Source organism: Symphodus melops (assembly GCF_947650265.1).
Source record: "Symphodus melops genome assembly, chromosome: 1".
Lineage (NCBI taxonomy): Eukaryota > Metazoa > Chordata > Actinopteri > Labriformes > Labridae > Symphodus > Symphodus melops.
In genome coordinates this window covers 47837590-47851301 of record NC_136691.1, presented here as the reverse complement: position 1 = coordinate 47851301, position 13712 = coordinate 47837590, and the positions used below count along the sequence as shown (strand labels likewise).

General features: G+C 42.0%; 1 protein-coding gene across 8 annotated transcripts in view; it reads right to left on the bottom strand.

The window, feature by feature from the left end:
• The window catches only part of slc20a2 (solute carrier family 20 member 2), a gene marked incomplete at its 3' end in the record, with an annotated part of 41639 nt that overhangs the window by 17004 nt on the left and 10923 nt on the right, over nt 1–13712 (bottom strand). The window contains exon 1 of one of the 8 annotated variants that reach the window (XM_079342372.1): nt 9834–9922. The exons of 4 other annotated variants lie outside the window; for them this stretch is intronic. Of the gene's footprint in view, nt 1–5765; nt 6055–7081; nt 7407–9833; nt 9923–13712 lie in introns of those variants that run through there. 3 more of the 8 variants (XM_079342370.1, XM_079342371.1, XM_079342369.1) reach the window with 3 other exon arrangements.

Below are 13712 nucleotides of genomic sequence, written 5' to 3'. Positions count from 1 at the left end.
AGTCATAAAAATGTACTGCATCAGATCAGCAGATTATCTCAGAACACTATCACACCCGTATCTGACAGACAGAACTGCAAATAAGCAGAATCGTCGAGGATATCAAACATTTTACAGCATGATACTGCAGCACTTCTTGACATTTCTCCACTCCACCTGATTGAGCCTGCGCTGTCAACGGAGAGGCACTTTCACTGACAGCCTGGTGGTGGATGTTGTTTGTGTGACAAATTACATTACCCCTTCTAATCTTTGCTCTTCCAGTCTCAGCATGACTGCCGCTGACGTGCTGCTCACAGGGTGACAGTCAAAGGTGCACACAAGTTTTCCAACGAGCGCTGGGGAATGAGTTTAAACACCATCAATGGCTTCGCTGCAGTACAAAATGTGAAAAATGAAACGGTGAAAAGGATTTATGTTAAGACTGCAATGCAGTAAGAACATCAGCAGGGATGTTGCTGTGGGGGAGAGCGGAGGGGAGTTAGTTCACAAAACTGAATGTTTTGTGAACTCAGGTGAAGCGCACAGATGAGACTTTTCTTGCGTCTTGTATTTTACAGAAAAAGAATCTGGGACAATAAGAATGTATGTAACAGCAAACATCTGACAGAGACTTCCACACATGTTCAAGGATATAATCAAATAGGAAGGAAAGGACGACAGTTAAATGTCAGACAGACGAGTTTCAAGAGGTAATCACATCAATGAAGATTTGTAGAGATCTCAAGGGAACATCTCTATGGAAATTAAAAAGCCTGCAGCTTGAGCACACCAATGCAAACTGCTGTGACTTTAAATAATGAAGGAGAAACCCGCACCATAAGGGAAAAGCATGATTTTATGAAGTAAAAAAAAAACAAAAAAAAACATCCCTTTATCGCAGCTTCTGCAAAGAGGAGACTTCTTGGTTTGTCTCAGTTTTATATTTATTACTGAATTACTTTATAACACTTTATGTAAGTCAACATGTTCTGTCATTTTTCATGAAATAAACTAAACGGTTATTTTAAAACGTAATAGAGAACATGTTCAATCACAAAAAAAACAAATGTTAGTTTTTTTTTACAGATTTCTTTAGTATGCTGATCGAACAAACGGCAAACAGCTTCTCATGCCGTATTTACATCACAACAACAATGATGATGATGATGATGATGTTGAGGCCACCAGCCTTGAAACCTCTGGTGGTCCCTGGGAAACCTCCACACCACAAATGACTTAATCAGGGTCCTTCCCCCCCTTTTCCCTTTCTTCTCCGCTACATACCCAAAGTCATGTCATACGGGTTAATGGCAGCACTTTTCATTCGATGGTTAAAGCCAATTGTTAATGGGGAGCATTAAACGTAAACGGCTTTGAGGCCAGACAAGCACATTCCCTGGGCATGAACGGACCGCGGGCTCCTCATCGCGTGGGGGCAGGCATATCCTTTCTACACAGCCTGTGGCAAGTTCTGGCTCTCTCCTCGCAACCAACAGCTCCATCTGGAACTGTTCAGGTCACATACAGCTACCCTTTGTCCTTTGTTGAACCTCATGACACTTTAAAAAGGAATGATATTAACTTGATATCTTGATCAGGTCACTCTCAAGACCTCTCTGAATCAGTGGATAGTGCCCTAAGGGATAAGAAGTTATTGTAGTGTTAAAAAAGAGAAATCTAATAAAAAAAATTATCAGTTTCATTTTGGAAATGAAACAGTTGGAAATATATATATTTATGAGAACAAGAGATTAGAGGAAGCCAAATCTTCAAATGAGAAGATCCCTGAAGGCAAATTCTCTTTTCAACAAACTTTCTCAGGTGAGAGATACGAGCGAAGGATCAGAGCGAGGTAGGAGACTAAACGTGCACAAGACACCTGAAAAACACACTCAAGAGCATAATATGGGATCTTTAAGATTAAGAAGGCAGAGTTGACAGAGACGGAGGTTATTGAGTAGTTCAGCCCATGTCAACCAGGAAAGGCTAAAAGGTGAACTCAGTAAATAATTCATGACAAGTATACTGATAAGAGTTATAGGTATGATTTCATCTCTGAAAGAAACCTAATGAGTTCCTGACGTCCATGTCTGGCCCTTACAGACAGATTTGTTTATCAGGCACGAACAGGCTTTAGACCATTTTAACACAAAATGCATCCCCATTTGAATCATTATTCAAATTTTTATTTGAAAACAAGCATGTTTGAGAAGTGTTGAATAAAATGGTAGGTTTTGCAGTGGATGTGTTGACAGAAGCAGACTCACACGAGAGGCTGCGTGAATGTTTAACATGTGGAACACCTCTGCCACAAGACGACCACACGGTCAAACACTGCAATCCACCAGGTAGAGCCAGACACACCTGCCCTGCAAAATCACAAACACGGGAATCAGTCCGTGCATCGGTCAAACAAGTCGCCGTTAAAAGCAGGGAATCCATCTCTAAAATCTGTGTGCACGTGTACAAACGTGACAGAGTGTGGAGGTTTGTTCACAACTAACAGACCTCTTTTTCAGTCAGGTCTAAACTCTTCTAAACATGGAAACTGAACGTGACAGCTGCAGCTTACGCTTGGCCCACTCTGAGGACCCCGTCACACAGCAACAGATGAATGCCAGATCACATACCACCACTTTCAGTTGTGCACATAAAAACTATTTTCTCCAGTGGCAAAACTTTTACAGTAGTGTGATCAGGTGGTAACACGTGCAGTCCTCTTACAGACTGCCCTGTACCCAGTGCTGCAAGAATAACAAAACCTCAACTAATCTAAGGAGAATGTGAACAAAAAAAAACAAAAAAAAACCTTACCATTAATATCCTGAGTGTAGGCTGCAGGATAAAGTCTGCAAAACACAGAATGTCTGCCTGAGGGTCAAGAGACCAATTAGACCGTCATATGTAGGCGACCCTGAAGTTTAATAATCTGGGAGTTTTCTCCGTCCTGAAGAAATTAATAGAGTTTTTAATGTGGTTCCAGGGGTAGCTTAGCACATTAAGATGGCAAAGATAACACACAGGGCAGATTCACCATTCCAAGAAGAAAGCAATGGCTATGATAAGAGCATTCACCGCCAACATACGGACAGTAACCACACCACCATACCTTTACACTGTCAAGCTTCATCAGCGTCAGCGGGAGGCTGGTACATTGTAACCTTAAAATCAGAAATCCTTCAAAAGCTGTGTGCTGCTCCAGACATCCACAGTGAGATCATCCACACGTCTTCGCCACAGTCTGAACACAGAAAAACACAGCCTGGGTGTACACAAACACTCTTATCGATGAAAAGATGTATGACCACGTGTCCTTGAAGAGCAAGACAGCAGCTCTGCCAGGACTCGGCTTCCTTCATTCACCAGTACATACAGCAACAGTTCAGAGAATACAGCCTGTTCCAAAAGGCTAGCTTCACATTCATGTGCTGTTCTTGCCAATGGATAGACGTCTCAGGCTACAGCATGAGTCCTCGCTGCTACAACTGAATGGAATGAGTCACTGGAACCTTGAATCTTTGAAAAGGCAAAGGACTCAATAAAAACCTTCACAAACTTAGAGAAGTAAAATACTTTTAAAAGAAGAGATGAATACATTACGCAGCATTAATAAACGTTTTCTTTTTTTTCCTCTCTTCATTTCTCCATACCAGTAATACCCTACATGAAAGAAATACATGTTTAGCTAATTAACCTCTAAAAAGTATTACATTGAAAATATAGTATACTATATATAACAACTGCCCAGCCTGGGTTGCCAATGGAGTGAACAAGCAGCGGTGCCATAATGAAGATTCAACAGTGATGATCATAATTGCTTTATGCTAGCAGGGTAAGAATGCACTACATGATAATGTTGCTGTTTTTCGGATCATTCAGACGGATAATCATACACGAGAGATTCAATTCTGAACAGCTGAATTCAATTTGAAAAACCTGCAGAAATGAGAGAAGAGACTCTCTTTTTAATGGCTTCTGAGTTGCCGGGATCCCAAAAAGACCCCAAACGGTTGTTGTTGAGCGAGCCTGGAGACTTTGAAAAGATCAGCCTGCTGCGGTCAGACGTGCTCTGCCCCCTCTCCAGATCAGGTGAGTCATTGGTGACATTCTGCACATTGTGTCACAGCTGCTGTCCAAGGTGCTGATTCCGAGACCACCGGGATGCAACACGACTTTAAATCGGTCTCTTATACTGCCTGAGTTTTTTTGTCTTGTGTCTTTATTTATTTAAAGAAATTTCTTGTAGTAAAAGATCTTGTAAACTCCCTCATCTGGGAACTGTGTAGATGGAACATTGGTAACTAATTGGAAACAAAAATTACAACAATTTAAGCAAATGTTACAGTTTTGTTTTCAAGCCCCATATCCCATTACTCCCAACGGCATTGAAAAGCTCTGTGTGTGTGTGTGTGTGTGTGTGTGTGTGTGTGTGTGTGTGTGTGTGTGTGTGTGTGTGTGTGTGTGTGTGTGTGTGTGATGCTCCCGCTGAGCGTTTTCATGGCCGGCCTCTTGCACTTTCACAATGCCTTAACCCCATGTGAAACCTCACGCTGGGACACCGATGACACTAGGCTGCAGAATGTGTGACCTCAAAGATGTTATGAAGGCAGAACTTTGGTACGATGTTGTTGCAGAATTGTCATCAATGAGCAGCGAGACTTGTTGATCAGTTGTTCAAGAATTTCTGGATTTGTCGTTTGTTTTTTTTGACTGCATAAAAGTTGGGGCGGTGACATCCCGAGCTCCTTCAGTCTTTTATGTAAAGTGCTGACCCCCAACTGCTCTCCAAGAGCAGGTCAGTGCTCGACATGGCAGCAGTGAAGGGTGTTTTTACAAGGTCAACTTTGAAGTGTTTTTTTTTCTCTGCTACAGTTGAAAGAGCCCTTTATAGATGCAGCCTCCTTACCACGGCCCAGGGCTTTAAATAAAATGCTGCAACCAGCCCCCTTGATAAAAACCAATTGTAAGTGACAAACTGTGAGGCAACAGGTTTTCAGGCTTATTTCCAGCAGATACAATTGTTTCCTGCTGGCATCAGGTGGCTAACAGTACACATAATGAGGACACTGACAGAAAAAGAACAGCAACAACATGGGGGGAACAAGACAGAATTAGGTTTTCTCTTTGTCTTGGCTGGAACTGATGTCTAGAGGACAAACCTCGAGACTTCAAAAGAGAAAAACAGCTCAATACATGCAGAGAATATGAATGGGGTTTTTTTTTCTGACAATCAACGTAAGAGAATTCCAGCCGTGCAGCTCCATTACAGCATGAGCAGAGCCTGTTACCTGTTACAGCACAGACCTCTGAAGCCATGTGTTCCCCGAGTGAGAGGAGAAATTGGTGTGCGAGAGACGGTACTGATTGCCTCTCTTAACAATGCTCATTCTGTGAACAAGGCTCATTAATCTGCCTGAGATGCCACTGCAGCACAGCCACAGCTGGTGCAAAAACACTGTGTCACGAGCTACAGTCTGCATTGACACGCGGCTGCACTATCCACGCACTCATCCAACTAGCCCCCCCCCCCTTTAACTAACGCTGCTTCTCTCGGCTCACGCTGAGAGAACATACATGCAGCGTCAGATGATGACTCACGGCAGCATCCTACATGTGCCAGCTAGTTGTTACACCTGAAGCATATACGCAGATGCAGTCCTTCCCAAGGACACAGGATGCTAACAGCTACCAGATGCCTTTTCAAAGTAAAAAAAACCCCAGACATATTGTCCCAAAAAAAAAAAAGCAGAGGCAAACAGCCCCGGGAAATCAACTCCACTCACCTTCATGTCTTCTCACATCAGTGGAAGGTGAGAAAGTTGAGGAGAGGAATGAATGTAAAAAGGTGAAATAGGGAGAAACACAGATGTAGAAATGGCGGGATGAAAAAGCAGAAAGAGAAGAACCAGTGTAGAATACAGTGGTGAGCATGTGATTGATGGGGAGAAATTATGAAAAGAACAGCTGATGACAAGCGGAGAGGAGGAGGAGTGAAAAGGAGGAGGGGAAGACGTAGCAGGAGAGGCTTAGTGAGAAATCAGCAGGTTGTGGTGGTGTTGCAGGAGGGAGGGGAGAGAGAGAGAGAGAGAGAGAGAGAGAGAGAGAGAGAGAGAGAGAGAGAGAGAGAGAGAGAGACAGAGTCTAGACTGCCTCTTAAAAGGAAAGTATCCGCATTCACATCAGACGCCAGCCAATGACAAATGTTGGAGAGGCCGGGTTGTATCGCTGACTGGTTGTGTGCGTGCAGAGAGGATGGACAGATGGAGAGGAGACAGCCAATGACAGGGCAGGAGGATAACCAAAGAGGGGGAGATGAGAGCCTGAGCGTGGATGTGTTTTAGAGCGGGAGAAAAGCATGCAGACAGATGAAGGGCATTCAGAGCGTTAGCATTCCCGTGGTCATCTGCTAAATACATGTAGATAGATAATCATGAGATGATCTTTTTTTATGGTTTTGATTGAAAACAACAGATTAATTAAACTATCATTGGGTTGTACGATCCTCCATCATGATGGTTAGCTATATGCTCTTCCAGTTTGGGTTCAGTTCTTCTTGAAAACACAAGAGGCCCCATCACACTCTCTCAGCACTGTTATTAGGCTATCACACACCAGTCACTTTCTGTGCCACAATTGTTCCTTTTTCGAAGACGTGCTGAACAGTGTGTCTTTATGTGACTCGGTCTCAGCAGGGCAGAGATGGAGGCTTTCGTCATCACAATGAAGCGCACAGACAGGAGTCACTGCAGGCTTATTGCTGACCATGTCCTCGTCAGCAGTTACTTGACACTCACTGATAATGTTACAAGAAGCAGAACAAGACAGAGTTTAACCTAAAGAAAGCCTTTGCTACTGCTCCTTGAGACATAAGCTTCCTGGGCTTTTTTTTTTTTTAAACTATGACTATGGTACTCTGTTTTTTTTTTCATCCTTAATGTTTTGGAAACTTTGGAAAATGTATGAGATTTGTTTGAATCACATACAACCTGCTTTACACAATCCTGCCTTTCTTGCTTGACCTCCACACACACACACACACACACACACACACCATGTTTTTACTTTTAAAAAGACGAACTCAAAAAGACTCCTTACTCACGTACACTGTAGAGGTGCTTCTCCGTTCGTTCTTATATACTGTTCCCGCACAAGATTGAGAGTGATAAATTCATTCGTCCAGTACAGGTCTCTGGTCCGATCTTCTGTTTGAGTTCCTGTTCTTTCCTCTCTATCGTCTCTCACTCATTCGCTCCTTCTCTGTCCCCCAACTGGTCCCTGCCCTGCTAAACAGCCTGTCTGCGTCAGCTGCACCTGCTGCCTCTGACTCTTTGCTTCACAGCGGGGAGGCGCTGTCTCCAAAACCAAAAACACACACATACACGCATACTGTACACTGTGTGCAGTGTTGAGATCAGTCAGCCTCCACGGGCAGGAGGGGGGTCGCTTAAGAATGACAACAACTGCGCGCATGACTGCGAAGTGAATGTTGCTCTCAACACCATCTCCAAAAAAGCTCCTCACACACATTTCCATAAATCCTTGCGCTCGCACTATTTTCCTTCCACAGCAAATGGTCTGCATTGCAGCAGAAGAGAGTAACTCTGGTTATCCTTCAGACTGCTACTGACAGCCATTACAAGCACACAGGCAATCTGTCAGAGAATAATGTGGGCCTGCAGCTAAATCAACAGTTTCTGGGACACTTTTTTGGGCTGATTTTTCAGATAGAGATCTTCCTCCTACTGTCTCCTGCCATCAGTTCAGTCACAGTCAACTTAGTGGTGAAACATCTCAGGGCACAATCTTTAAGAAATACAATTCTCTCTCAGGAAATACACATCTCTTTTTTTTTTGACACATGATGCAGTTAAATAATACGTTCTAAAAGAAATGTTGGGGGCTGCTTAAATGTAGACTTCAAACTGATGAGGAACAACATGCATGTACATTGTTCACGATTTTAAGGGTCGATGAATTCATTTGCACTTGCTCACCACTCATGACAAAGATAAGCCCAACGGCAATAGTAACAAATGTCTGAAGACACATTTAAGCAGTGTGAAGCTGATCAGGAGCCAATGAAGGGGAAATGAAAAGGGAGTAATGAGCGGCCCTGTTGGACCTAGTCAGCAGACTCGCAGCAGTGTTTTGGATCATTTGTAGACGGTTAAGACTTACTGAGTGAAAAGGGAATTAAAGTAGTCAATATGTGGAAATATGAAAGCATGGATACACATCTCGAACTCAGCTTGTAAGACAACACATTTCATTTGGCTCATATTTCTGAAGTGAAATTAACATGAATGGGTCAGTTGATATGTCAATTTGAAAGAAAAATTTCAAACTGGCTTTAAAGAAGAAAAAAGGGGGTCCAATCCATGTGATAACACTGGTCGAAATACTATCCGAAGTGGTCACACGATTGTGCAAAGTAGTAAATTCATCAGTGACATCCGGTTTGAAATGGATAAATTCAGTTGACTGTCATCAGCAAGGTATTTCCCTACGCATATGTCGTATGTATGTTTGTTCTGGTATATATACCACATCAAAACAATCGCTAAAAAATTAAGCATGAACTTCTAGAACAATCTTTAAGTTCTTTATTCCATTTCCACAGACTTAAGTCTTGTAGGAAGCATCTAACTAACCAACGGTTCTGTTGTTTGGGTGTGAGCACAGATGTGCATTATGCTTTATTGTCATTTAGTGAGCTGAATTCTTTCTCCCTCATCGGCTCCACATGTAAACTAGCTCATAGCTAACTCTGCTACAGACAATATACATTTTCATACTTGTACTGAAAATGCACTGACTAATCCCAACCGAGACTTAAAAACACTTCAAGCAGCTATAGATTCTGTTCAGCTCCCTCTACAGGTTCACTAAACATTCATACATTCACAGTGGCATTCTGCCTATATTAGCTATTTAAAATGTAAAACATCCAGCTTACAAATCACAAAACCTTTTCTAGTACACAACTTTGTCTCTAACTACATTCAGAACTCGTTTAATGACTATTTCTAACAAGATGTTTGTCATATTACATCTTGGTTTGTGAGCTGCTGTCTTCATTTGTTTAAAGAGATGACACAGTCAAAACAGTCTCATCCTCCCTATAGATTGAATACGTAACCGAGTATTCAACAACAAAAACACAGGCTGTGTTGCAACAGCAAACAATCGAGCCCCCCTGTGGCTCCCCTTGTTTAGTAGGCCTAAAGTTTAAATACTTTGTTTAAGGTCAGCTCTCTCTGGTTTCAGTGGAGCCTGTGCACCAGTTTGACTCCCTAATCCCAAAATGGCAAAGTGATTTAAGAGACTCTTGGGTATACAACTTTTTTAGACAAGAGAGAAAACTTCCCTATCCTCCTGCTGTTTTTGTTCGAGGTGATTATAAAGGGTTCATACAATTCATACACATACAACAACTGATTTTTGCAATGATTGAATAAAAGACATTTAAAGACCGCTTGAAAGACAAAACCCAACAAGTAGTCTTTACTTGCTGTTAGTGAGTTAATAACTACGGATTTGTTGTTATTCAATGGAAAAGTCCAGCTGAGCACACAAACACAATCCCAAAGCACAATGCATAAAAACATGAAGGCTAAAATAGCAGCCGCACAATGGATGAAATACCAAAATAAAGCTTTTAGGCTGGCAGAAACTATTAGTCATCTCTGAGAATAAACCATGCTCACAACATGGATCCTAATTGACCTATCAAAATGCGATGGAACGATGAAAATAGAGCCAGCTACTTTATTACTAACAGTAAGGGGTCTAGTCGTGTTGGCAAGCTTTAACATCATCCGACTACCGACACAATTAGGCTCAGTACTCACCGACAATTGTGGCTTTTCTGAGGTTGCGATCCAGCTTTCTTCTCTCTCTCCGCCATCTGTCCCGATGCTCCCGAGTGTGGGAGTCATCTTACTCTTGACCCTTTCTCTGTTTTCCTCTCCTCTCTCACCCTACCAACCCCCTGCCACGCTCAGCCTTAGCCGGACAGTTCCAGTTCTCTTCAGGCATCAGCATAGGTACCCAATAGCAAAGCTTGTCCCCCCTCTCACCCCGACTGTGAACTCCTTGTTCGACCTCTACTTAGCCCTCCCCATCTTTTCCTTATTGTGGATAAGTAAGTGGAGAAAGAGTTGGTCTGGCTTTGTGCTCATAAAACATCGCCAGGACCTCTAACCTGCCCACCTCCTTCCCGACTGGTAATCTACTGTTGGCATGCTCTGAGGTATTAAAATGTGTTACTGGGGCAAACTGGGTGTCGACATTAGCAAGTGCTAAAAAATGCAAGAGAGGGACTTTAAAAAAGGAGAAGTAACAACATTATGAATAATGGTTTGGGCTCCATCCACACTAATGAGGATAAAAATGCATGTTGCCGTCTCCATTTCAGCCTTCTTCACTGCCAAACCAACAAACCAATTAAATCTTGATGAAAGTGTTCTCCTAATTAGAGAGCTTATAAAAACTATTAAAAGATTCCCCTCCCGTTGTATGCCTTCATGTTTTACTGCCTTACAATATTAAAACAGCTCTCATGTGGGGGCTATGAGTCTGGTTAAAAGTCCATTGCAACTCTATAGATCATGATGATTATGTCATGCAGTCTGTCAGAGGAAAGTTCTACACACCACTAGTGTCCAGCAGGAGGAGGAGCAGGTGGTAAAAGGTTAAAGAGAGTTTTAAGTATCTGCAGTGGTGTGGACATTGCATCACTAGGTCACAGTGTGAACCGTTTAGATTTCATGAAAGTAGAAATGAACACGCTAAAGGGTCAACTGAGTGAAGTAAGGGGTAGTATGAACATTTTGATCCATTACAATGTTGTGTCATCTTGTCGTGTGTAACAACAGAGTGACTGACATGTGTAACTTTGGATGGTCGTGAGGTTTAAAGATGAGTATAAAAAGGGAAAAGGAGAGGGGGGAGAAAAAGACAAAGAGAGAGACAGAGAGAGACAAAGAGAAAGAGAGGGAGAACGCTCCCTCCTAAGCTGGATCTAGTGGCCTGTGCCCTTCTGCTCTTAATCCTAGCTTCCAGCACATGACCCAGCTAACAGTATTATGGAGTGCTTTGATTAGACCTGCTGCTGTGCGCACGTAGTGGGAGGACATGGGGTCCTTTTCTCTGCCACCAATTTGACTCGTGGGCACACACACACACACACACACACACACACACACACACACACACACACACACACACACACACACACACACACACACACACACACACACACACACACACACACACACACACACACACACACACACACACACACACACACACACACACACACACACACACACACACACACACACACACACACACACACACACACACACACACACACACACACACTAGGTGCACATATAACCTCAACATATTTAGTCTACACACATCTGAAGAAAAGACACGAGGCCAGCGGGATTAGGCCGGCGAGTCAGTGAGTCAGCGGATTACCACGGCGCTGTTATTCTAGGTGGAAACTAAAAGTAATGCTCAAAAACGTGCTGCTAGCATAAGCTGTGGCCACACAATATGTTTCAAGAACGGCACTCAGAGCGGTCAAAACAAGAAGGGGAATTTCACATGACAACTTCAGCATTAGGCCTTAATCGCATCAGGGGTCCTTGTAAGGGAGATGTTTATTTTTAAGTGTATGAATTCATTGAAAACATAACACTAAAGGTAAAGCTTGGTTTATAAAGTCAATCCTGACACACACACACACAAAAAACCACAAACCAACATGGCGGTACATTTGTGGTCAGATTTGCCATTGATATAATCTCTGATTTAAATCTTTTTGAAATGTTTTTGAAGCCAATGAAATTGTAAAAACGGCAGTTCCTTTTGTGTCCTTTTGGGGCCGACTCCAAACATCATTGAAACAGCAATAGGTCCAATGTGAAAACACTTATTTTCACAACAGAAAAAAAACCTGGTAAAGTTAAATAAAGGCAGTTTTTCTGATCCAACTTGTGGAAAAGACATGATTAAGATGAATGAAAACAAGACGGTGACTCAACCAGAAAGTAACTGCTTGACAATCAGCATTAAGATGCTTGCTGTACTCCATACGACACATTCTGTTGATGATAGCCACAAATAGAATTATCAGAGTAAAACAATGATGCTCAAATGACACACTATTAGATTGATGAGTAAAAAAAAAAAAGAGTTATATCAGTGCATGTTGGAGATCAAATTAATCAATAATGATAGTCAATGGATAAGTTAAAAAAAGAGCTCTAAATTTAATTGGCAAAAACTTGATGTTTTATATCATTCATCCATTTGGATAATATTAAGGCAAAGAGTTATACATGCATCTAGATAGTTAAATTGATTGTCAGTAAGTAAAGACAGAAAATATGTAAAAGGAAAAGAAAAAGAGACTTAAAGATTTAAAACCAATACTATAAAAAGTTTGGGGATTTAGAAAAAAATACATCTTCATCACATGAGATCACTGTATGTTGTGTTCCCTGGAGGGAAGATAGTTGTGCTTCATCCTTACAATGTATGCAAAGTAACAAAGGGGCATTGACTAGAGACCCACAATTTAGCCATACAGCTAATATGTTTAACCACTGAATAATTGGGCCAATAGCTGCATCCATTCCAGCTGAACATTTGGAACTAGAAAACATGTTGACAGAGAGAAAACAAGGAAGTAAAAAGGCAGTAAGTTTCTCTCAGTGAATAAAATCCTCTTGAATCATCTCACTGTACAGAGAGTCAAAATGTTGCCTGGCAGGAGAGTTAGCCTCCATGCTGCTCTGGCTGCTTATACTACCTCTGGAGCATGAATGAGTTCATCTGAAAATGACACAGTACACGCTGTGTGCTCAGCGTTATCTATCACATGTTTGCTTTTTGTGTTACACACTTTCAACACATGGTGCACACACAGATTGGACCCTAGAAAGAGTGGACGGCTGCTGCCTTTTCTATTTTGTGTGGAAAGTTTGCAAATCATGCTGTACCACACATGCAACTTATTTTACATAGATGTATTATCTATTATCTTTGTGACTTCATACTCAAATGTAGTGCTCAAAATCAATGTATTACTCTATAGTTCAGTAGTCAATAGAAATGAATTATAGCCCGAGAAACTGAATCTATTTCAGACCTTTAAACAATGTTTCATTAATGACTCCACAGAGAGGTATTTTAGGGACGGTGTTGTTTGAGGCTGTGCTGCTTTCTTTTGTCTTTGAGTGGTGTCACAGCATGCTCCACGCTGAAGGTAACTCATCGTGACAAGTGGTCTGCTAGTGTTCCGGTGATGGAGCCTAGATGAAGAGGAGGGTGGCTTTGACTGGGTCACCTCTAATCTTGTTGTGACAAATCATTTCCTTAAGACTTTTCCACCCATCACCTCAGATCAGGACATAATTGCCCCACCGGGAGGTGGCACAATGAAGCTCGAATCCACTCTTTTTGTCCCATGTGTTGCTAAATAATTGATTTCCATTGCAATAAATGCCACTTCAAGCTAAGACTCTTCTACATGCACGGCTGCTGTGCTTTATCTGTCTGTAGCTCACGCTAAGGTAGTTTAACATTTTCAACTCATTTGTAGATTTATCTCCCCAACATGACTTTAAAAAAATGCTCTATGACATGACAATATCATCTTTTCACGCGCAGTGAAGGAAGTCTGCAGCTAGATAAAGCCTCTCCATTTCCACTTT